Raw genomic sequence first — 7,444 nt, forward strand, 5'->3', positions numbered from 1 at the left:
AAAAGGGTGGTAAGGCATTGGAACAGGTTTCCTAGGAAAGCGCTGGAGTCACCATCCCTGGAAGCGTTCAAAAACTGCGTAGATGAGGCCCTTAGTGACATGGGTTAGTGGTGGCCTTGGCTGTGCTGGGCTAATGGTTGGACTTGATGATCTTAGAGGTCTTTTCCAACCTAGCTGATTCTATGACTCCATGATTCTATGAATGAGGTACTTCATCCTGCTCCAGTTGCAGTTGTCATATCTACATGGGCACCTACATGAAGACCCAGCTTCCCAAAAGGCTGCTCTCTGTGGGTGCCCCTCTGGGCGTCTTCAGCAAACAAAGGTGAATGGGATTTCACACACAAAGTATCAACCATAATGGAGTTATCCAGAGGTAGTGGAAATACAACACGGTCAAGAATCCCCCAAATCCTGAAGGTTTAAAAGCAGCACAGCTGCTGTGAAGTCTGATTACACTTTTTGCCACCTGACACACTTGTGGGTTTGTGCTAATGGACTGTAACCAGGATCAGACCTACTGACCGGGACCTTCTCTGCCTGTAATACATCCACCACCGAGTTTTCAAACATCTCATTGCCAGTGCAGAGGAAACTATAAGTTATACAACCATTTACCTTTTCATATACCACTCTAAGTCTAATAGCTGATTTCTTATTTTGCATTTTATTAAGCAATGCTCATTTTACTCTTACCTTAAAGCTTCCTTAATCATTCCAGAGACTCCAAAAATCCTTTGCAGAGTGTCACCCAAGGAAAAGCAACATTAGAACAAAGTCAGCTCGCTGTGCCAAACATCCCCAAAGCTGGCAACTGTGGAGCTGCTGCAAAGCTGGCAACCAAGTTCCTGGAGAAGGGACTCTCACCAGCAAGTGTTAACCAAAGCTGCTGTAATATTCAACCAGACTGTGAGAGGAAGAGATCATGGGGTCTCCATGCAATTGTAGCATTGAGTTTGTAACACATATTCAGTAAGTGAGCTAAAATAAGAGTGTTTTGTACCAACCAGGGTTTTGATTGAAAAAGATTGAGGGATGACTGTTATGTAGGGAGCTATCGAAGGATTTTGTCCCGTTACACTGATTTGCTAAAAATAGGCTAAATCTCTCTCTGATTGTAAGGTGGAGCAGGCAGAATATCAGACATTTCAGAGCCATCTGCTGCACATTTCAATTCACATGGCTCATTTCAGACATCTGCACTAAAATAGGAGGAATGATGTCCAACAAATACCTATTTCTCTTCACTGGCTAGAATGGTCTAAGCGGCTTGTCGAAGTGCAGGTGTATGTGCCGTAGATACACACTTCACACGGGCATTCCAAACTAGTGCTGGTTTCAGAGGATAACTAAAAATCACTGATATTGCTAAGAATATTTCCACTTGCTACAACAAGCATTAAATGTGACCCTACAAAGTTCTTATTTAAATGTCTTAGCCCACATCCAGGCTGTTGGTTTCACCAAGATTGTGACCGAACCTAAGGTTATTTTTCCAAGCCAGGCTCCACAAATCACAGCACGGTAATGCTGGAGAAGTTGAGGTCCAGGTCTGCCTCTGGGTTGAATTCCTCCTTCTCGAAAACTGTAAAACTCTGCAGCTTTGCACACAATAAAACAAATGCTTTACAAATTTTAACAGTGCTTTGATTTCTGGCCAAGAAAAAGGGTCCATTTTTTTAAGCAGAAAGGCAAAGCTATCCCGTGCAATTCATATTAAACTAGCATGCTCCATTGACATGATACCATTATGCAGGATAACCAAAAGCAGAGCCCTTGCTAATCTTAGAAACGCAGGTCTGGAAGCAATCTCCAGGGCACTGGATACCTCATCCACATTCCAGGCACTGAAACGCCCAGCCTCGTGCAGCAATCCTGGGAGCTGCTTTTATGAAGATCATTATCTTTCTTAACCCCTATGCAAAATTCACTGCAATGGTGAGTGCTGAGAGCCAGGATTCATTTTACGTCAGTCATGGCAATAGTCTGACACTCCTGAGGTCCTTATTATTCCGAACGGCAAAGAAATATATCTATATATATTCAGTTTTCATTTTGATTTAGACCAGACAAACCCTGGCTTACAGAACCAGCCCTGACTGCTTAATTCATAAAATCATCCCTTGAGAATCCACTTTTGTCACCCAAAGAAGCTCTGCCTTTAATCACATCATTAGAAGAATCACCTCTGAGATCTGCAGTAATGCAGAGCTGCCCTGGATTGCCTCAGAGACCAGCTTTGGGCAGAAAATAGCATAAACTGCTCTCTGAGTCTTCACTGTAAACCTGGAGGATAACAATGATATTTTATCATAAAACAGAGGCAAACTGACCCAGTTTCAAAGTTACCGAGTTCTAATTGTGGGCCAAAGAATAAATAAAGCGGAACTAAAGCCTATGCGGAAGGAGTAATGTCCTGCTTGTGTGTATTTGATAAAAGACAATGTTTTTCAGGAATAAAATGCAGAGACATTGATCTTAGGCCCCCTTCCCAGCCAGCTGATTACATGGGCAGAGCTTTACATTGGCTGGAGCCCCACAATCATTTCTATGGGAGAATTCAGCTTACACGTAATTTCAGTTTATGATTAAAATTAATTATTATTAAAATTATTTCAGGTTATTATTACAATTTTTTCAGTATGACCATGCTAACCAGGATTTGCTTCCTAGCTAAGCCCTGTCTATAGTGATGCTTAAGGACAGTCATGATTTCCTGCTCAAGGGGAACAGGGATGAGCCAAAAGATCTAAATCACATGAAACCTGTTTACGTGCTAGAGTTTTAATCACAGAATCATAGGATAGTTAGGGTTGGAAAAGATCTTAAGATCATCCAGTTCCAACCCCCCTGCCATGGGCAGGGACACCTCACACTAGATCATCTCACCCAAGGCTCTGTCCAACCTGGCCTTGAACACTGCCAGGGATGGAGCATAGGGGAATCAGGGGCTTCCAAGTTCTGTTTTGGAAGTGGCATAAAGAGTGATGCAGAGATGGACAAGTTACCTCATTAGCAAGAATTCTGTGAATCAAGCTAGTTTTTTATTTCTTCAGGGTTTTTTTGTTTGTTTGTTTGTTTGTTTTTGTTTGGGGTTTTTTGAGGGTTTTTTTAGGAATTACATAAGAATACATAAGAATAGTATTCCCCCTAGATGAAATTGAAAGGAAGGAAATCTCAGTGCGCTCACACAGTCAAATACCATCTGCTTTTATTTAAGAAATCTGTGATAATGGAACCCCAAACACCTTGATCAGATGTTTAATGCAACTTTAAGAAGTTTGAATTAGTATTCCAGATCAGCCTCACAAAAAGTTGTCAGTTCTAAAACTGCTTCTCAGCGAGGAAAGAAAACCCAATGTTTCATCCTCTAAGAACAATATAAAAGACTTCCCCAGAAATCTGATGAGCTTGTTACAAGCACAGAAGAAACCCCTGACATGTACTCAGACTGTACAGATTTGGGTCAGACCGAATGAAATGGCTCTTACTCTGAATCACCCCCTTGAAGGAGCGTTGAAGAGTCTCTTTCTATAGACTGTAAGTGGGAATTTAATATCCCAACATAGTAAGACTGTAAAATGAACAAACAGCCTGCAAAATGAAGAGATTGGGTTAAGATACCTCTTTACCACCCCCAAAAAGAAAGATCAGGAAACTCAGATACAATTTCATGCATTTTAAAGTAAATGGCTATGCCTGACTGCAAAAGCATCACTGTGACCTTGCAGGGATTTCTTCAACCATGGTAGGACATGGCCAGGGGAATGGAGAATAAGAACTGGTATTGCTGTAGGCTGGGTCAGGACACATGCTCAGGATTAACTCAGGAAGCTGAAACAGGACTCAGTCAGAGGCAGGATGCCATGAAGTAGCTGAATTAGGAATGAAGCAGCTTCAGAAATCAACAGGCTGAGAAAGCTGCAACAAGGGACAAAGGCAAGGTCACAGTGGCAGGGTTGAGACTGCCAGTGGCAGTGACAAGGGCAGGGAAGAGGAACCACTGTAAGCATTGTCCTTGAGCAAGGACTCAGCAGGACCTTTTTCTGGATGAAGCCCTTGAGCATCACCAGCACATGCTGCTGCCCTTGAGCTGGTGTTATGGCCCAACCTTGCCCTACTGAAAGGGGCTATGCCCTTATTGGAGGTTCTACAGATGGGAAGTCTCTATACAGTGTGGGAAGTCATATAGAATCATAGAATGGTTTGGGTTGGAAGGGACCTTAAAGCTCATCCAGTTCCAAGCCACCTTCCACTAGAGCAGGTTGGTCCAAGCCCGTTCAGCCAGGCCTTGAACACTGCCAGGGATGGGGCAGCCACAGCTTCTCTGGGCACCCTCAGCAGTGCCTCAGCCAGTGCCTCAGCACCCTCACAGGGAAGAATTTCTTCCTAATATCTAATCTAAATCCACCCTCTTCCAGTTTAAAACTGCTGCTCCCCACTGGATCCTGGAGAGGCCACTGCATTTGGGACTGTTGGTTTCTCTGGATTTTTCCTGATAGGATGGCCGGATTTGACTCAGGGTCTGCATTTTGGTAGCAATGTTTGCTGTTCCCTAGGATTTATAAGGAAATGATAGAACTGTGACAAACTTCATTACTTGTACCCCAAAAAGAGGAGAGCAATGGACCAAAAAGCTAACAAAGCTGGAAAATATCAAAAAGTACTCCAGAACAAGTCATGGCACACATTCCTTGTAACACTGTTTATCTCCAATCTACTGGCAAGATACATATGTGCCCTTAAAAACACCCATTAAGGAATGCAAGATTTCTATCTGTTCCTGTGTTTCCCTTTACACATATAAACATAGCCAAAGCTGTAGTGTAACTAGAAGCTGGCAATGTCCCTGTCTCTTCCAGTAAAAACAATGAATCCCCCTATATTATTGTTGAAAACAGGGTTTTTTTCTTCAGTAAACAAATTTCAGTAAACAAATTCTGGCTACATCAGTCTTTATTCTCTGAAATTCAAAAATACTTCAGAAGACATGTTTTCAATTACTAAAATCCCAGCTTCCCAAAATGTTAATATTCAAAATTCATATGTTTTCCTGCAGTTGTCTGGAAAATAAGAGGTTAAAATCAACCATTGTGCCCTACTCGACTCTGGGACAAACCAACCCTTTAAAGGAAAAGAGCAGTTTAGACATTTTATTCCCTTACCCAGCTAAAGAAAAACTAAATTCAATTCATTTTCCAGATAAGTTGCAGTGAAAAGCAGATGCCGTATGGTTTTCCCTGGGATTTTTTAACCTATATTAAGTGACAATTGAAATCAGATGACTTTTAGATTAGTCAGGCTATGTTATTTTAAAAGCACGTGGATGTGAATACTTTTTAAATCTTTGACGGTATTAGTAAACCCACCCTTTTGCCTATGTGTGATGGGCATGATGAGGATGCAATGGCAGCTCCTTTAGATTACAATGGAAATGAGACGTCCAGCTCCCACCTTCAAATCTCATATCCAGTACAATTTTCCACCCCAAATACATGTATTTTCAGTCATAGTTGTTAATGTGACACTCATAAGCTTGCCAAAACACAAAAACACCCTCTGAACCATCCAGCTGCTGCAACATTTAATACTCAGATACCAAACTATTGCAGATCAGACCAGACTGGGTTTATTCCAATTATTTCTGTCTTTCCCATTCAATTTGTACATTTGCCATTCTCTCAGTATTGCCCACTTTGCAGCTAGTTTGCACAGGAAAAATTGCATGAGATGTGAGTATCAGTGAACCGAGGCTGGAAAAAGCCTCTTTCCTTTGCCAAGACAAATAAGCTGATCAGATGTAATCATGAGAAGATTTTTAAGAATGTCATCTTTAATTCCTGTGAAATATACCTTTGGGTTTCCCAATACACGGAATGCCTTTCTATAAAAGCCTCGGGGAACAAATAGAAAATGCTGAGGTTATTGCAGTCTGGAAATGACTGTAGCCTCATGAAGACAAACTCACTCTTTTCATTTGTGCCGGCTGCAAAATTGCTTCCAAGTCTGCCTAGAATCTAATAAATCATTCACATCACCTTGGTTTTTTTCATAGATGAATATTCATGGTGATGGTTTGCAATTACAATTTGCAGGATGCTAAATTTCTGGCAAAGTTTGCACAGAAATAACCAGTTCCTTTTTCCTTTTAATGGTCACACATCTTTAAGGCACTTATTGAAACCACCAAGCAGAGCAATGCAAGCATGCAAAGCGTATTGCTAAGACGGAGGTGAAAGCTTTCATAGGAGAGACAGAAAAGGTTATAGGGGAACGCACTCTTCAGTTCTTTATTTCATCTTTCCTATTGGATGTCCACTGAAATACAGGCAAGAGAAGCCTGGAAACGGGCAGAGCTGAATTCTCATCTCTGGCTTTTTCATGTGTCATCCTGATACTCAAGGTTGTGCAAGTGTTCTCCCATTTGGCAAAATAAAGCCTGAGCCATTTTCTCCTTTGGGAATAAAGCACAAAGCTGAACACCAGGCTTGAAATAGCTGCACACCAGACATAAAATCTCTCTTCGGTATGAAAGCTGACTTGTGCAGAGGGAGCATCTGTTCAGAAAGTGATTCTGCCCATCTCTACTCAATGTGAGTTGTGTGATTCAGTCCTTTGCAGATGAGGTCTCCAGTGGGATTCTGGCTCCACAGGTATTCTACAGTTTCCTCAAGGCCAGCTCTGCTGCAGTCCTGCTGAAGTTGGTGGAGAGGTACAACACTGAAAATGACCCTCTGGTGCAACCATGCCAAAGAACCATCACCCATTCCCGTGTAGTCTTATTTAAGTGTAATTACATCTAGTATATTGGAAAGCTCCTCATAAAGAGAATGCAACAGTAAAACAAGCACATGCACTTCTATTTGGGGCTGATTTTTAAAGATTAGATCTCCTTTTACAGAGCTTAAGTATCACAGAGCTTTTCCTGTCAGCAATTTTCTGAAGGCTAGATACAGAGATTTTATTACCGTTTGGACCCCATAAAACATACCAATGGCATTAAAACACCCATGAAACTTAAACACAAGTAGTGAGTGAGCCTTATTCCACTTACCCAGTACTGTCCCTTCAGGTATGTCAGGGGTTTTTCAGTGTCCAGATAGCTCATACTTAAACACCAGGTTAAATACAAACCAGTTTTTTTCTTTGCCCTTCTTTCCCTCCCCCTCCTTCCTCCTTTTATTTCCTTCCAAACTGCTAATAATGGTTGGACTTGATCTTAAAGGTCTTTTCCAACCGAGTTGATTCTGTGATTCTATGATTCTACTGTAAACAAGATATAAACACCTGAACTACAAGTGAGCATTCACTTCAGGGCTTGCCAGAGAACGAAGCTATTTTGTGTCCCAGCAATAGAGTGACAATTTTCCCCAAAGGATTTGCGCATCTGCAATGAACTAACCCCATTCCCCTACCTCTGAGCCCAGCTCTGCTGCTCTTATAG

This window comes from Lathamus discolor, chromosome 1 (genome assembly GCF_037157495.1).
Source record: "Lathamus discolor isolate bLatDis1 chromosome 1, bLatDis1.hap1, whole genome shotgun sequence".
Taxonomy (NCBI): Eukaryota; Metazoa; Chordata; class Aves; order Psittaciformes; family Psittacidae; genus Lathamus; species Lathamus discolor.